This window comes from Vulpes lagopus, chromosome 1, assembly GCF_018345385.1.
Source record: "Vulpes lagopus strain Blue_001 chromosome 1, ASM1834538v1, whole genome shotgun sequence".
Taxonomy (NCBI): Eukaryota; Metazoa; Chordata; class Mammalia; order Carnivora; family Canidae; genus Vulpes; species Vulpes lagopus.
Genome location: NC_054824.1, coordinates 45,076,001 through 45,094,099, shown reverse-complemented (window position 1 = coordinate 45,094,099; position 18,099 = coordinate 45,076,001). Strand labels below are relative to the sequence as shown.

At 32.8% G+C, this 18,099-nt stretch overlaps 1 protein-coding gene across 1 annotated transcript in view; it reads right to left on the bottom strand.

The window, feature by feature from the left end:
* Positions 1-18,099, bottom strand: part of EYS (eyes shut homolog) — a 1,534,343-nt gene that overhangs the window by 761,662 nt on the left and 754,582 nt on the right. The gene's annotated exons all lie outside the window — the stretch shown is intronic.

Sequence of the window (18,099 nt, the reverse complement as noted above, 5' to 3'; positions counted from 1 at the left end):
AAATAAATAAATAAATAAATAAATAAATAAATAAATAAATAAATAAATATTAAGCATTTCACTTAGCATGATACTCTCTAGTTCCATCCCCACTGTTGCAAATGGCAAAATTTCATTCTTTTCTATGGTTGAGTAATATTCCATTGTGTGTGCATGCATGCACAACACATATATCACATCTTACTTATTCACACAAATATTTAATTATAAGATGATTCCTTAGTGAACCCTCTTACCCTAAAACTTGAGCAGAATTAAACTTATAAAATAATTTTAATTTTAGCATATAATTGAAACCAACATAGTTGGTTTGATAAGGTCAACTAATTCTTGGCTTGATAGTAATATTACCTTTCACCTTGGAATTCTCTCATTCAAATGTGTTTTCTGAGATGCAGCAACACACAGCTGGACTTTGCCTTGAAATTATATTGAACTGTGGTCCCAAAACACTATGTCCAAGTCCTAATGGTTGATAACTGTGAATGTGACCTTATTTGGAAAAAAAAGTTCTTTACAGTGCAACTAAGTTAAGGATCTTGAGAAGAGGTCACCTTCCATTAACTGGTTGGACCCTAAATTCAAAGGCAAGTCTCCTTATAAAAGTGGAGACACACAATGGGGAAGGGCATGTAAAGAAGGAGGTGGAGGCTGGTGTCATGTAGCCCCAAGTCAAGGAATACCTAGAGCTTCTAGAAGCTAAAAGAGAAAAAGTAGGATTTTTCTCTAGCACCTATAGAGAGAATGTGGCCTTGCTGACACTTTGATTTTAGATTTCTGTTCTCCACAAGTGTGACCAAATAAATTTCTGTTGTTATAAGCCACCAAGTTTGCAGTAATTTGTCATGCCATCCCTAGGAAACTAATACAGAGAATGACTGTGAGTGCATCTGATGTGTTTTCTCTCCAGATGTTGTTTTAGGACTAATTTTATACAAACCACTTAGATGTCAGTTGTTAGACCATGATCTAAGAAGTGATGGAGGATCTACAAACAATGATTAAAGTACAATGTTCAGGAGAGGGATTTACATATTTACTGAGTGTCTACAACATGACAGATCTTTCTGAATGGGAAGGCATATAAAGAAAAGTAAAATTTTCTGTCTGCCTTCAAAAATAACCAGCCTAGTTGGGAAAAACAGACAAGTAGCAAATTGAATAATGTAACTAATATTATAACTAATAACTAATATAAAAAATAAAGTATAAAATAAAACATAAGGATGGTGGCATTCCTAGCATTAGGAAGAGTATATGCAATGGTGAAAGTAAGAAGAGTATAGCTAAATCTAGAAATTAAAGGAAATTCTAAATGTCTGACAAATAATGTGTGAAGGCAAGTCTGGGGTGATACTGGGAAAAAGGATAGATTAATAAATGGGGATAAGCATTATATAATTATGGATCACAATTTTTATAATGGCTAATATTTACTGAAAAGTTATTTGAAAGTAACTTTTTTTAAGGTCATAGCACTAGTAAATAATATAGGTGGAATTTAAAACCAGAAAATGTTACTGCTTTGTACGCAACCTATGTCCATTGGCCAAATGTGGCTCTTTTTTTATTTCCAGCGCCTAGTCTTACCCAGCCAAAGCTAAAAAAATAACCATGTTAAAGAATCAAACATATTCCAGCGATCGTACTATGCTAGATCCTTGCTGAAACTAATTGAAGACTCCTGACCAATGAACAATACCTGATTTAATGATGTATTGATTAATGAACTCATTTTTCACTATGAGGTAAAATCCTCAATAATGAATTACTACTGAGACCATAAACCTTCTTCTCTTTGTAGCAACTAGAAACTTAATCCCTTTTAGAGGAAATTCTCCATTGGTGGTGTACCCCTATGGAAAAGAAATAAACTTAGAGCTCATTTTGTTCATCACTGAAGTTTTCATTGCCTTTCCTTTAATATTATAAATTATTCTTCAAAAATGCTCTATCAATTTAGGTACTTTCTTTTTTTTTTTTTTTCAAGTTTGACAGTTGCTAGCATTGTAAGAAATGCCTATTTGTCTGCATTTTAATCCATCGCAATACTAATAATGTTCTTAATTTCCAGTGTAAAGAAAAAAAAAACTAAATGCCTAGGGGCGCGTGGGTGGCCCAGTTGGTTAACCAGTTAACTCTCTGTCTTCTGCATAAATCATAATCCTGGAGTTCTGAAATTGAGCCCTGCACCAGACTCTCTGGTCAACAGGGAATCTGCTTCTCCCTCTGCCCTTCCCCCTGCTCATGCACACTCTCTAGCTCATTCTCTCAAATAAAGAAATAAAGTCTTAAAAAAAAAAAAAACTATGTGCCTTATAGTTTTTTTTTAAGGAGATAGCTTTAAAAATTGTTTAATACTTTTTCTTAGAATAACTTTAGATTTATAGAAAGTTTATAGAAAAGTTGTAATGTAGTTAAGAGTTTTCATATACTCCATAATCAGCTTCCTTTATTGTTTACATCTTACCTTAATATGATACATTTGTCATAATTAATGATATAATTTTGGTACATTATTATTACTTAAAGTGCATGTATTATGGAAATTTCCTTAAATTTTACCTAATGTCTTTTTTTTTTTCTATTTCAGGATCTTATCCAGGATACCACATTACATTTAATTGCCATATCTCCTTAGTCCTCTGGACTGTGATAGTTTCTCAGACTTTTGAAAATCTCTAGAATTTTGAGGAATATTGGTTAAATCTATTGTACACTGTCTTTCAACTTGGGCTTGTTTGATGGTGTTCTTGTGGTTATACTGGTGATATGGATTTTGGGGATAAAGATCATAGCAAAAATTCATTTTCATCAAGTCACATCAAGTATACCCTTTAAAGCAAGTGGATATACACATCCCACACTTAAGGATTGAAGAGTTATGTTCTATATCCTTAAGGGGCAAGTATCTACAACATAATTTGAAATGTATATTACAAACTTCATTATATAATAAACCTTGCTGGGATTTTGAGTGGTATTGCTTTGAATCTATAGATCAACTTGGGCAGAAAAAGGTTGGGAAGAAATGATATCTTAAAAATATTGAATGTTTTAATTAATGATTAAGAACTATTTCTTTTTTTTAAGATTTTATTTATTTATTCACGTGAAACACAGAGAGAGAGGCAGAGACACAGGCAGAGTGAGAAGCAGTCTCCATGCAGGGAGCCCAATGTGGGGCTCAATCCCAGGACTTCAGGATCACTCCCTGAGCTGAAAGGCAGGCGCTTAACCGCTGAGCCACCCAGGTGTCCCTGAATAACAACTATTTCTACATTTAGTTTTTGAATGAGAAAGATCTCTCAATTTAATTAGATCATGTTTAATTTTTTTCATCAGTGTTTTGCAGTTTTTTACATATATTATTTTGGTATTGATATTACAGGTATTTTGTTAGATTTTTAACTCAGTGTTTTATTTTTGAATAGTTGTTTTGTAAATGGTATTCAGTTTTTTAATTTCTTTCTTTCTAATATTCCAATGTTTACTGAAAAAAAATTAATAGATTCCTTGGAGTTCTCTGAAAATAAAATTATGAAATCTGTGAATAAAGACAATTCAATTTCTTCTTGTCCAATCTGTAAATATTTTATTAGGTTAAGGAAGTTCCCACTAATTCTTAGGCTTTTTTTGACAGCCTTCATCATGTATAAGCTTTGGCTTTTTTCAAAGGATTTTTGTGCATCTATTAATATAATTTTGTTTTTTCTTATTTGTCTGTTAATATGATCATATGGTCAAATGATAAATGATATGGTAATATGACTGATATGACTATATGTTTTTAAAAATTATTTGTGAATATGATTAATTACATAGAATGATTTATGAATGTTGAACCAGCCTTGCTCTTCTGAAATGAACCCTACTAGTTGAATATAGTTATCTTCTTGTTCTCTGAAAAGAGCTTATGATTTTAATTTTAAACGTTTAATGTTAAGCTTTTATTCTTTGTTCTTGCAAGGTTATGTGATGTTTATACACCTATTTGAATGATGAAAAGATTCTATAGATCTTTAAAATATAGAAATGTGTAACAATTTTTAGCCCTATACTCTACAGAAATACTTATACTACGACTAGCAATAATGTTTAATATTTGGAATAATTGAGCTATTGCTATTACAGGCAATTTAATATCATATATTATAAGCATTTTAATAGAATTTCTGCATTCATCTTATAAGCATTTTAATAGAATTTCTGATTGATTGAAATAATGTACCTAATTTGTTTATACAAAAACATGTATTACGGAACTAATAAGACATTTCTGTACTCAAAAGTAAAAAGCTGGATGGACTGAAAAATTCAACTACTCTTGGTCCACAGAGGGGGAGTGCATGGGGCAAACCATTGACTCCATGAGTGAAAAGACAGGGAGTCCTGGCTTACTGGCATAGAGACGCACACAAGGAAATAGACATGGGGCACCATAGCTGGGGTAAAACCTGAACTGTAATTGATGATGCATTGTTGGAGGCTTGGTGTGGAACAATTCTGAGAGTTAAAAATTGTGCAGAGACTGAGTCTTATGGGGTATCACAATATTTTAAGATTTACCTCCAGCAGCTTAACCAGGTTTCCACAGTAAATATCAGAGAAAAATCTCCTCCTGCTTCTGCTGGGGGCGGGTGGGAGTGGAGGAACCATTCTGAAATACACCAGAGCACTCTGTTCTTAACAAGAGCTGCCCTCAGGAAATACTAGCTAACTAGAGCCTAACTTGCTGACATATTATTAGAACCTAACTGACCTAGGGAAGAGAAATACCCAACTCTAATTAGTTCTAGCTTTCCATGTGGAAGAAAGGAAATACCAATTCCAGCCCACTCTAGTCATTCTGTCCCACGTTTGGGTCTGAGAAACACTTGTGAAGTACACTGTCCAGAGACAGGCTGAGAAAAAGACTGAAACCTAATCATAGGACTATAGAATGCCTCCTCAGCTCCCACACTTCATCATCACATTATTAAAGGCCTATTTACAGCAACGGAATATTATTCATTACTGAAGAAAAGAGCTATCAAGCTATAAAAAGACATGGAGGGAATATAAATGCATAGTACTGAGTGAAAGATGCTAATCTAAAAATGCTACATATTGTATGATTTCAACTATAGCATACTAGAAAAGGCAAAACTATGGTAGAATTAGCAGATCAGTAGTTACCAGCGGTGAAGAGGGAGAGGAGGGATGAATAGGGAGAGTATGGAGGATTTTTAGGGTAGTGCAAATATCCATATGACATCTTAATGGATATATATCATAATACATTTGTCCAAACCATAGAATATACAACACTGAGAGTGAGCCCTACGGTACACTATAGTCTTTGAGTGATTATGATGTATCAATGTAGGTTCATCTCCAATAACAAATATATTATTCTGGTGAATTATGCTAATAATGAAGGAAGCTATGCTAGTGTGGGGGCAGGAGGTGAATGGTAAATATGGGAAATCTCTTTATCTTCCTCTAAATTTTATTGTGAACCTAAAACTGCTTAAAAAATCTTTTTAAAAAACTAGTAGAAACTACTAAATCATGAAAATGTCACATTGGGCATTTAACATAAGATTGATCTACAATACTGGAGGAGAGGACATAAAATACAAATTGATTATGAAGCATAGAAATTTAAAAATAAAACATTGAAAGAAAATTTATAGGAATTAAAAAGAAACCTTCAGAGAGAGCCAATGTCATACTTCCATTGATTACTTGGTATAAAAAAGTTAGTTTGAACTTCTATTCGAAAGTGGTAGGAGCTATCTTCAATGATCATTCAAATTGGAAAATACTGTTTCATCACCTGTCAGAGACAAGTCACAAATAGAATTATTAAGTATGGTTTGTAGCTATTTAGCAACCTTGCCTGGACGTTTTTCTATAACCACTCTGCTGGTCCTACGTCCTCTACAAGCTCTTCTGGCAAATCCTCCTGTAGCTCCCCACTGTTGTTGCAGATACTGTTCTTTTGATACGGCTATTTTTTTCTCCTTGCATTTAATAAGACCAACATTGTGGTACTTCAATTCCATTATCTTCCTGTTCCTCTTTCTTAAAAATAATAAAGCATAATCCATGTCTCTTATTGTTCTTGTTTGTGCAGAGCTCAATGGATTCTACCATGCCAAAATAATCATTTGGGGGCATTTATCAAGTCAAACTATGAGACACATGACAAGAAAAGTCTGCAGACATATTAAATAGAATAATGCCTGGTATCATCCAATGGGGTGAGAGAGAATAAGTAGTATTTAAAAACTGAATTTCCCTCACACAATCAGCTTTTCCTTTTCCTTTTTTGGTTGAGATGTGTTACAACTGAATTTTAAATGAGACTTATTTCAACTTATACACATTTATTAAATTCTTATTTTGCTTTAAAACATTTACTTCCAAATTAGAAAGTAGCATGATTGCAATCTCTAAATTCCATTTCCCAGACTTTGGTAGTATAACTTAGTAGGATGTAGTTTAATAATTGTTAAGAAAGCAACCACACTACAGATTTTTTTCAATTGCAAAGCATCACATTAAAAATATCAACTTTAAGTGCTCAGAAGTTGAAGTGTTTATTCATTATTAGAAACTTTGCTGAAGCCAATAATTCTCAAGTTAAAATAGCTAAAAAGTATCAATTATGCAAATAAGTTACTTCATAGAATTTCAGAATCCTCACAGTTCTTTTCTGTCATCTACCTTTTTTAAAAAATAATCTATGATAACTTTATATGTCCATTTGCTTTAGAGTATGGCAAAAATATGAGGTATTTATTCCTCTGCACATTAGACAATTTATAACTTTATAGGTTAGTTTTTAGAGATCCACATACTCTGAACATAACTTCTGTTTAATTTTCCTTGTTTGCTTATACCTTAGTCAAAAATTCACATGTTCTGGAATTTTTGGCTTATTTTCATGCACATAGCTATATTTCTAGAGAATAGCCATAGGCAAAACAAAACAAAATAAAATTACCTTACTCTCTCTCATCATGTACTCTGATGTCTTCTTTGTCGTGGATGATATACTAGATAATCAAACTGGAACTAAAATGGTCATATAACTGATATAGATAATGGAATCCAAATATTTTGATTAATATATTCATGCAAATGACTATGGATTCAGACATTGACTTTTTTCTCTCTTTTTTCCTTTTATAGATATTTTGATATTGTAAACTACCAGATTCCTGTGAAACCCCACAGGAACACCAGGCTGTAAGTTAGAGATAGCCTAGTGAGTAGGCAAAATCAATAACCTGACCACAATGGCCTTATTTGTTCAAAAGATAATCAGCTATGTTACTTACCTATTTTCTATACTATTCATTTGAGCACATTATATCTCCTAAATATTTAAAGTCACAGGTATTTTAAACTCATGTGATTGATTTGTTTCAGAAATGGTGATAGATTGAAATCTAAATTATTATATGTATTCTCAAATGTGGAATTTAATTTTATTATAGCCTTAAGTAAATTGCACAAAATATAATCCTAATTAATATATAAAATAAGTACTTTCATTAGTATTGCCTAAAGTATGAGTATTAACGGCCATTTTTAACATTTTACTTTTAATTCTATTATCATTACTATTAATTATGCATACAAATTAAGAGAATATTCCTAGAAGGCAATTATTATAACATAAATATAAGTTTCTTGAGACCACTTTACAAATCAGAATATTGTCTAAATAGCTCTTGAAATTATATATGGAGAAGTAAAATAATTTAGATAAAAGGAACTGATAACTATAATTTTCAGTGATTGTGACTATAGAAAATTCAAAATGAATTTCTTTTTTTAAAAGATTTGAGAAAGAGAGAGAGAGAGTGAGAGAACACATGAGTGGGGAGGGTCTGAGGAAGAGAATCTCAAGCAGACTCTCCACTAAGCGGGGCCAGACTTGGGAAGTGGCCTCAGGACCCTGAGATCACAACCTGCAGTGAAACCAAGAGTTTCAGGCTTAACTGACTGAGCCACCAGTGCCCCAAAATGAATGTCTTTTTATAGATGACATTATTTTATATCAGTTTTCAATACAACATTGCTTCAAATTTTAATCTTGAGGGTATTTAAGTTTCAGAGTACTAAGTTGTTCAGAGTACTTAGAATGTTCCATATGCACAAACTGAGACAAGGACTTAAATGCCAGTTTCTTATTTGGCAGGTGATGCAGATAAGCAAAAATGAAGCAGTGGGGAAACTAAGACAGGGGAGGAAAGGCACTAGTTAGCTCTTCATCAGAGTGTGAAATGGTACACAATCCCACTCTAGTGGTTTTAAAGTTATTCATATTTTTTCAAGACATAGAGCCTGATTCTCTCATTTAGTATGGACTGTACTTCATAATTCATTGCTAATGTGTAACAATATGGTCAAAGTGTGCCTTTCTCACTCTTCTCTCTTTGGTTCTCTCAGGCAAGCTGGTTGCTATGTTATGAAGATACTCAAGTAACACGATGAAGAAGGCCATGTGAAGAAAGACTAAATTCTTTGGTCAACACACATGAGAGAATTTGGAAGAGGACCTTTTCAGCCCATGCAAGTCTTCATATGACTAATCCAGCTAACATCTTGACTGCAACCTAATTAGAGATACTGAGCCAGAATCAGCCAGGTAAACCACTTCTAGGATTCCTGAATCACAGAAACTGTGAGATAATAAATGCTTGCTGTTCTAAGCCATTAGATTTTGGGAGTAATTTGTTATTTAGCAATATATAACTATCCATTCAATGAGGACATTCTGAAGATCTGTCGAGAAGGCACATCAGAAGTTTTTCTGGAATGACTGAGAAACAGAAATTTTCCATGGATTCGTTACCCCATTAGTCAAGGGTTGCCCCCAGGGCATAAACATATTCACAGTCTACACTGATTTATGAGTGGCTAATGGGTGTGTGCACTCAATAAGATCCCTCAGCTTCCAAAAAAAGTGTAAGGCATAAAAGTGGAGGTTGTTCAGGTGAGTAAATGTGTTTAGTAACTGCCCAGCACAGATGGGATGGGATAAAAGCAGCAAAAGCATCTGCTACAAATGTCACAGATGGAGTCCCAACTTACTTTGTATGTTAAATAACTTCCTCCAAAAAAGAAATTAAAAAAAAAATGGAGGAAAGAATTCAATACACTTTAAACTACACTGAGATCTTCTGATGAGAATTTTTTTCCTTTATATTCTTCTTTTAGAAATATTCATTTAACATAAAAAAGTGCACTCTTACACTGGGAATTACTTTTAAGAGATATTATGCAAACAGCTAGAACCAACCTGGGCAATGAAACTTAGCTTACTCTACTATAACTTCTATCACAGTGTCTATATTACTCTCTTACAATCAGAATGATTTTCTCAAAGTAAAATGTTCAATTATTATTAAGAAAGTTTTCTATATTCCAGTTAGCAAACTACTATTATATAGTTAATGATAGCTAACTTTTCTATCTATGTACAAGGCACCTTGCAGGGTCATTTACATACATTTATCAATACCCAAAACATAATATAAGATAGATACTATTTTTAGGCTACCAGTGACTGGAACCCTCTATCTGGCCTAATTCTAAATTTAAAAAAATCCACTACTGGGAATTTACTCAAAGGAAATGAAAATACTCATTTGAAAAGATACATGTACCCCTATGTTTATTACAGTACTATTTATAATAGCTAAGCTATGGAAACAACCAAAGTACCCATTTAAGATGAATGGATAAAAAAAGATGTGGTATGTATGTACACACACACACACGCACACACACACACACAGAAGAATATTTCTCAGCCATAAAAAAAAAAATGAGATCTTGCCATTTGCAGCAACATGGATGGACCTAGAGCAACATGCTAAGTATAATAAGTCAGTCAAAGACAAATACCATATAATATCACTCATATGTGGAATTTAAGAAATAAGATAAATGAATAAACAAAAAATAAAATAAAAAAATACTCTTAAAAACAGAGAACAAATTGATGGTTGCCAAAGAGGAGGTGGGTAAGTAGAAATGAATGAAATATGTAAAGAGAATTAAAAGTACACTTATCGTGATGAACACTGAGGAATGTATAGAATTGTTGAATCATTATATTGTACCCCTGAAACTAAACAGGCACAATTTTAGAAGATTTCACTGGAAACACTGTTCCTATGGCAAATCCTGATTCACTCAGAAACCAAGGTATGGAAGAAGTTTCTGATGAAATCTTTTTAAAGTTTTAGTTAAAAATCCACAATTTGTACTGCCAGAATTGCCTAAATAACTATTCAAGAAATAGCTGGATTCTTCCAATATTAAAGACCACATGACTCTATAAGGCAACTTACTTGATTTCAACAGTTGGAGCTACAAAAAGTAAATTAATAGACTATCATTATTTTTTAATACTTACAAAGTCTCAAGTATTTTGCCATAGTATTATTATGGTAATGGTAAATATCTTTTTCTTATTCTTTCAACCATTGGGTGACATTCTTTTAACTGCAGAAATCCACAAGCTTTCTAATTTATTTTCTAAGCATTTGAAAGAAACTTTTGGTCTTGTCACAAAATTTTCCCAGTTCCATGGGAAACTTGACAACTTTCTCAACCTATTCTTTATAAAGCACAGTTTCTAGAACCCTGTCAGGACATGCCTGGAAGAACAGCTTGTTTCAACAACCAGATTTTTCCTCCTAACCTTCATGCCAAGGTCACGTTTAATAGAGGTCCTATCCTTTGTGGCTATTTGTATATGTATGGAGATACATGTATGTCGCTAGAGAAATTCAGGTTATCTCCTAGAAAATAAAAGTTTTGTATTTTTTTTTCCTGTGAACAAATTAATTATCTGAGTAATGTTGGAGACAGTGTGTTTGAAGTTTTTAACATTCCACATTTCTATATTTCAAGTGTATTTTATTTTAGTAACTATGTAAACATAAGCCTATGGTATACATGTATGTTTGTATTTATATATTTATATGACACAAGCTATCACAGAGTTATAAGGTGTAAAAAATTAAAAAGGAGATCAGAATTTCACATTAAATTGTGGAAAAGATTGGATTTTTAAGGCTTAAAAACATTGACACATATACATTTCTAACGTCTTTCTGACGTTTCACAAAGTACATATAAAATTACAAGTTTTATAGTTTCTCACATGCCCCCAACCTCAACATACACCATATTTTCTTATTGCATCCTTTACCTCTCTTTTCATTACTGGTATTTTAGTGAAGTTATTTTAAGTCTTCCTCAGATTTCCCAAATCTCCCTCTTAATCTTTAATGTATAAATTGCTATCTCTTGAATGGCCTTTCATGTAATCATTCTTATTTTCTCTTCTTCACTTTTAACAGGTCTAGCTCTAGTCTAATGCCCATGGGCAAAGTGTAAGATTGAAGCAATTCTCCAACAGAGCTTTTGTCAATTTTATAAGATTCTGCATCTTTGGTAGATGATAAATTCTACTTTTAAGTTGATTTCCTTTGTATTTACATTGTGTCATCTGCCAAGGGGCAGATTTGTGATTCCTCAATGGATAGATAGTATTTACTTAAGAGGAGTGTTTGAGTTGGGACTAATATTAAAGGTGAAAATTTTTTATTTCCTACACAATTCAATAGCAGCAAGATTTGGAAAATTAGCATTAAATAAGAAATCCTCATGGAATAGAAGGTCCCTTGTACTTAATTAACAGTATAATATGTATTGCAAAAATTATACTTTTGTAGTTTCTTTCTTTTAAGATACATATCAAAAAAAAAAGTCTGCATCATGGCAATTACCTATTTTCCATCTTGCCGCAAGGCATGGCAGAGAAATGGAAATGTATGAAATGTATTTCTTTCTAGATAATTGCTATTTTGGAAGTTTAATTTTAAGCTAAAGTTTGAATGTATATTCTAATTCAGCATGGAATCAGAAATTTCTAAACTTCTTTTTAATTCTTCATTAATTGCTAATATAGCTAAAATGCTGAAGAACTCTCTAACGTAAAACATCTATGCCTCTTATAATTTTCTGGGAAATAATAGAAGTGAATTAAAAAACTGACCACTTACCAGCCCAAATCAGATCATAGTTAATTGAAATCACTGCATAAACTAAACTTTAAGAAATGCCCGTGGGATTGTTTTTATGTGGATAATATAATTCTCTCAAGAGTATCTATGGTTTCAATTAGGCTTATTAAAATGCTGATTAACTATTCTGACCTCTACTTATTTACCAAACTGTATATTTCCTGAGGATTGTTCTTCTTATTTATAATTTTGTTATTAGAAAACTGAGGAAAGGAAAAGCAAATCCAAGCTCCAATTATAGAAATTGATTTACATAGCAGTCACATTTATCCAAAAGATGGGTAATGCAAATATGTCACGAACTCTGTAGAACTCATAGTTGTGAAACAACTATGTTATAAAATATTTTCGTTTTTTTACTTCTAATATAAGTATGTTATAGTGTGAGAACATGACCTGTGTAAGCTCTTCTCAAACTTTAATGTATGTATTCATAAAGAATAAACTTTTAATAGACTGCTCCTTCTTGATATGGTGTTTAATTATGGATAGCTATATGTTGCTTCCTTAAGAAAGTTATTACCAGATTCTCTATTATATTTAAGAGACTGAGAATGCCAATTGTGTTTTTAATGAAATACACAAATTAATGTTTGTTTATTAGATGTTTATTAAATGTTTTTAAAATCAATAGATGTATACTTTTAAAATTACAATTCTTTTTTTTTTTAATTTTTATTTATTTATGATAGTCACAGAGAGAGAGAGAGAGGCAGAGACACAGGCAGAGGGAGAAGCAGGCTCCATGCACTGGGAGCCCGATGTGGGATTCGATCCCGGGTCTCCAGGATCGCGCCCTGGGCCAAAGGCAGGCGCCAAACCGCTGCGCCACCCAGGGATCCCTAAAATTACAATTCTTAAAATGTGTTAAAGGTCATGCAACTGGTTACTTAACCTTCACAATAAAAAGCTCCTGTCTGGGATCAAGCAAAATCTATCCATTTTTCATGTTCTTTTAATTTTTAACATTTGTATTACTTTCATGGTTTAGGAGATTTCTAGAAGGTATAAGTCATCAAACCTGTATATTTTCTTAGACTATCTTCATCTTGGGCTGAAAGAATCCTCCCTAACACCCACCTATCATCAAATAGTTTGTATTGGACAGGGAGGGTAAAGTCATAGCCTCAAAGTAATGAAGTATGCTCATTTTCAAGCAATTTTCCTTGACCATTATTTTTCCATACTGAGATTTTTAAGGGTGTTAGGAACATGACACCGGTGTTCCTAGTTCCCTACCAAATTGCTTTTTAATGACACTTGATTAACCAAGATATTTAATCCACTAATTTTTGTCTTTAACAATTGTATACATATTTTTAAGATTTTATTTATTTATTCATGAAAGACAGAGAGAGAGGCAGAGACACAGGCAGAGGGAGAAGCAGGCTCCATGCAGGGAGCCCGACGTGGGACTCGATCCCGGGTCTCCAGGATCACGCCCGGCTGAAGGCAGCGCTAAACCGCTAAGCCACCGGGGCTGCCCAACAATTGTATATTTTTAACAATGTTTTGGTTGCTTCAGGAACTTTCTTTTTTTTTTTTTTTTTTTTTTTTAAGATTTCACTTACTCATGAAAGTCGGGGAGGGGGGCGGCAGAGAGAGAAGCAGGCTCCATGCAGGGAGCCCGACGTGGGGCTTGATCCCAGGTCTCCAGGACCACGCCCTGGATTGAAGGTGGTGCTAAACCACTGAGCTGCCCAGGAACTTTCTTTTTTTAAGATTTATTTATTTATTTGAGAGAGAGAGAGCAAGACAGAGAGAACACAGTGGGGAGGGGCAGAGGGAGAAAGAAGAAAAGAGACCCTTAAGCAGACTCCATTCTGAGTGCAGAGCCCCATATGGGGCTCAATCACGCAATCCTGAGATCATGACCTGAGCCACAACCAAGAGTTGGTCACTTAACCAATTACACACAGACCCCCCAGGAATTTTCTTTCTTGTTCATTTCCTTGTCCATTCTGTTAGTTTGCTAGGGCTGATGTAACAAAGTAAAACAGCCTGGTAAGCTTAAAACACACTTTCTCACATTGTGAGAAATTTATTTTCTCACAATTCTGGCATCTGATGTCCAAGACCAAGGGGTCAGCAGGGCTGGTTTATTCTGAGGGCCTTTCTTACTGACTTATAGATGTTGTCTTCACTGGTGTCTTAACCTGATTTTCCCCCAATCTATTACCTCATATCTTCTTATAAGGATATCAGTCATATTGGATTAGGTCTCCCTTTTGTGACCTCATTTTACCTTAATTACTTTTTTAAACACCCGATCTCAAAATATAATCACATATGGAATTTGAAAGACACAGTTCATAATACCCCTGTCTTATCTGTAAATAAAAGAAATCTACCACTCAATAATAATCAGGAAAATGCTAGGAATACACTCACAGGAAGGAAAGCATGAATTTTGAAATAAAACTAAACATTAAAATATGAAAAAAAAAACTTTAAGGCCAGTCTTAGAAAGAAATCAAAAGCCATTTTCAGAATCTTCACAAAAGTTTCCCTTTTCAGACACTAGTATTATATATAAATGTAAATCTCTTTCATGGTCAAGATTGTGTTTTATTAAAATTATGGTTAATTATTAGCATTAAATATTTTTCCATATTTATCACTATATAAGCCCCAGAGGTAGAATAGAAATTTATGTTATAAAATTAACATACCATAAATTTAAAAGCTTTCTGCATGCTTTTTGTGATAAGGGATAATAGGGGAAATCCCTACAATGAATCTCTACAATGAAGATTTGAAAATTCATGCAAAAGATAGAAAAATAGGCATTATTATACTTCATGATGAAGACAAAAAAAAAAAAAAGAACTCTTTTTGAGTTTTCCCTCCTGTTTTTTGGTAATCACTAAGAATTTACTATCTCATCTTAGGTAAATGGCTATGGGGGAACTCAGCTCAGAATCCAGGGTTAGGAGCTCTATTTAAGAAGCTTAGGATCTTTGGCATCTCTTCCAGTTAACTATATAACATTTACTTTATGAAAAATGCTGAGTTCAAATGAAAGTTTGGCTAACCAAGTAGGGTAAATAGATATGTATTTTGTTTTTTAATTCCAAAGCTATATCACAATAGAACTGTTTAAAAAATTATACTGTTTTGTCACTTGACATGGTTTACAGATTGTATAGTCCAGAGAGAAAATAAACAAAATGTGGAATTCTGTTTGGTTTGGAGGTGAGAATTTAACTCAAGCAGCGCTGATTAGTTTTCTTACGAGTTGATTTCATCTTTCTTTCGAATTGTAGTCTGAGTAGACGGAGGGTCAAAGTTATCAACAGCAGCTTTCCCATTATGTGCATAGAGAGAGTTCACTTTTGAATAAAGCCAATATATACAGGGAAATAAAGTCAAAAGACAGAGAAATAATTTCTGGACTGCATCATCCCTGATTCCAGCTATGCCTAAAATTAGATTAATAAATGAACTTCCAGGTTTTATAAGACATAAAAACTCTAGATATCCCTTTAATTGAATTGGTTTAGTTTCTTTTTTTTTTTTAATTGAAGTTGACTGGGTCTTAATATAGTAGTTTTGTCATCTTATGATTTAAAAGAATTGAGACGTAAGGGAGTGAGTGAGAATGAAAAGCGTAACAGAAATTAGGACCAAAAATTTGTATTTCTCTTGCGAGGTAGAATTATATGAGAATGTATAAGTTTTTATTTTTTAATGTTCAGATAGGCTTTTAGAATGCATGCTATCTAGAGACAGAAACTGTATTCATGAGAATTATTACAAAGCTAATACATTCTCAAGATTTATACTTGCCATTACCATTTTAAATACCCTAATATCCAAAGTAGTAGTGGAACATTATAATATGACATTATGAAAACATGGTGAGCAGGGAAATATCCATGAAAATATGTTTTGCAAACCAATTCCTGATTTCAACCTATCTGTATTGATCTAAATATAAATTTTAATGTGGTTAATGTGGTGATCTGTGCTCTCCTTCTTTGCAATTGCTAACTATAGCTCATGCAATATTCTCAGTCTTAGGATAATCATTTATCCGTGCTTAAGAGTTCTGAATCAAAAGAATATTTACTGGATAGGAGAAATCTCTATTTGAGATTTCTGCCTGCAGAACAGAGCTTCAGCATGTTAGCTGCCTGAACTTCTTTATTGGTAATTCTTTGCTATGTAAAGCTTTTTTTTTTTTAATCCCTAATCACATTTAGTGAGCAAATAACTAGAAATAATCATTTAAGACTCCATTCATCAGAACATTATTATTTTACATCAACTAAGCCTTTATGAGATAGCTGAATTTCTTTGGGGAATAAATACTGTTTGCCATTTCTCTTTGCTATTCGACTAATAGAACGTTTTAGGTCTATCTCAGTGCTAAAGCCCACAATGAACACTAAACGATTAGCAGATTTTAATGAACACATCATTATCTGAGCAATGAAACATTGAAAACCAGATACCAGAGCAGTCATGTGTTTGAATAAATAAAACAGAAGAGTTAAGATTTAAATGATGTGTTTAAACAATCCAAAGTAGAACTATTTTAGACAAATTACAAAATTGGATTCTTTGGGGAAACATAAGTCTGGTATGTAGTTATGAATCTGAAATTGACTTCATAAGGAGTTCTTCAGAGGACTATTTTTTTAACAGAAATAGGGTAGTGTGTAATATTAACGGTGTGTAAGAGTAAGAACAAAGATTTTTGAATCCTTGACATAGAGATAACATAGAGGTAAGTAATATCTCTAGCAATTGGAGATGGTGTGATCCTGATGACATGATTTGCACTTATAAATATCCATAAGTTTATTTCTTATCTGTGGTTTCAAAATTACATTAGAAATAAAATCACTGGTCTATTTTGAGGATAAATTTAAATGGTAAATGGGGAAATTAAAAATATGAATGTAAAAATGTACTTATTTTAATGTTATAAAAATTAGGGTACTTTCAGTGCTAGAGATATTTTTTAGTGCTCCTTATCTCTTGTTTTAAATATTTTATTTATTTATTTATTTGAGAAGAGAGAGTGCAAGAGTGAGAGAGATAGCACAAGCAGAGGGGAGGGGCAGAGGGAGAGGGAGATACAGGCTCCCCAGTCAGCAGGGAGCCCAACATAAGGCTCTATCCCAGAATGCTGGGATGATGACCTGAGCTGAAGGCAGCTTCTTAACTGACTAAGGCATCCAGGCACTCCTTGTTCTCTCTTTTTATTAGTGTTGTGATTGTCATTATTTACATTATTAAGTGAAAAAAGGCATGATGTTGAGATGGGTAAATTATTCTCTCCATGTTCTTAAATTCTCTAAAAGAAACTGCTTGCTATTCCTTATTTTTTAAATATTTTTCAATATTTTATGGATTCTGCCAAAATAAAGGCAATGTTATAATATCTGAATGCTATAGTTAAAATAATTGAAATAATGCTGAAAATATTTTATGAAGTAATGATAATTAGGGAATGAAAAGACAGGAAAATTATGACTTACTGATTATAAAGTGCCATGAATAAGGATATATTTTTATATTTTTAAAAGTTAAAATATATTGTATATCTTCAAGAAAATATCTTGGTAATATATTTAAAGTTGTTTAAAAACAATAAAAAGAAACTTGTTTTTTCTTCTAGACTTTTATTTTATTTTTTTCTTCTAGACTATTTTAGTATATATAGTCTAAGAACCCTTTCAGTATAAAATATATTAAAATTATAAAAAAATTATAATTGTGTGTGTAGGTGTACACATGTGTATGTGTATACCCAGACAGAATTTATGAATGGGCAGGGATGCAGGGCATTCTTCAAATATGCTAAAACTAATGAGTAAAAATTTGATGAGAAATAGGATATATGCATGGTTTCAAAGTATCTCCTATTTAACTAGTTATAGGGGAAGACAATACCTTTCAGTGGAGAAATTTAATGGAAAGTGATCAAAGCTCATGATAAATCAATATCATGTACCTCCTAGTGGGATACTTTGAGAAGGACACAGCA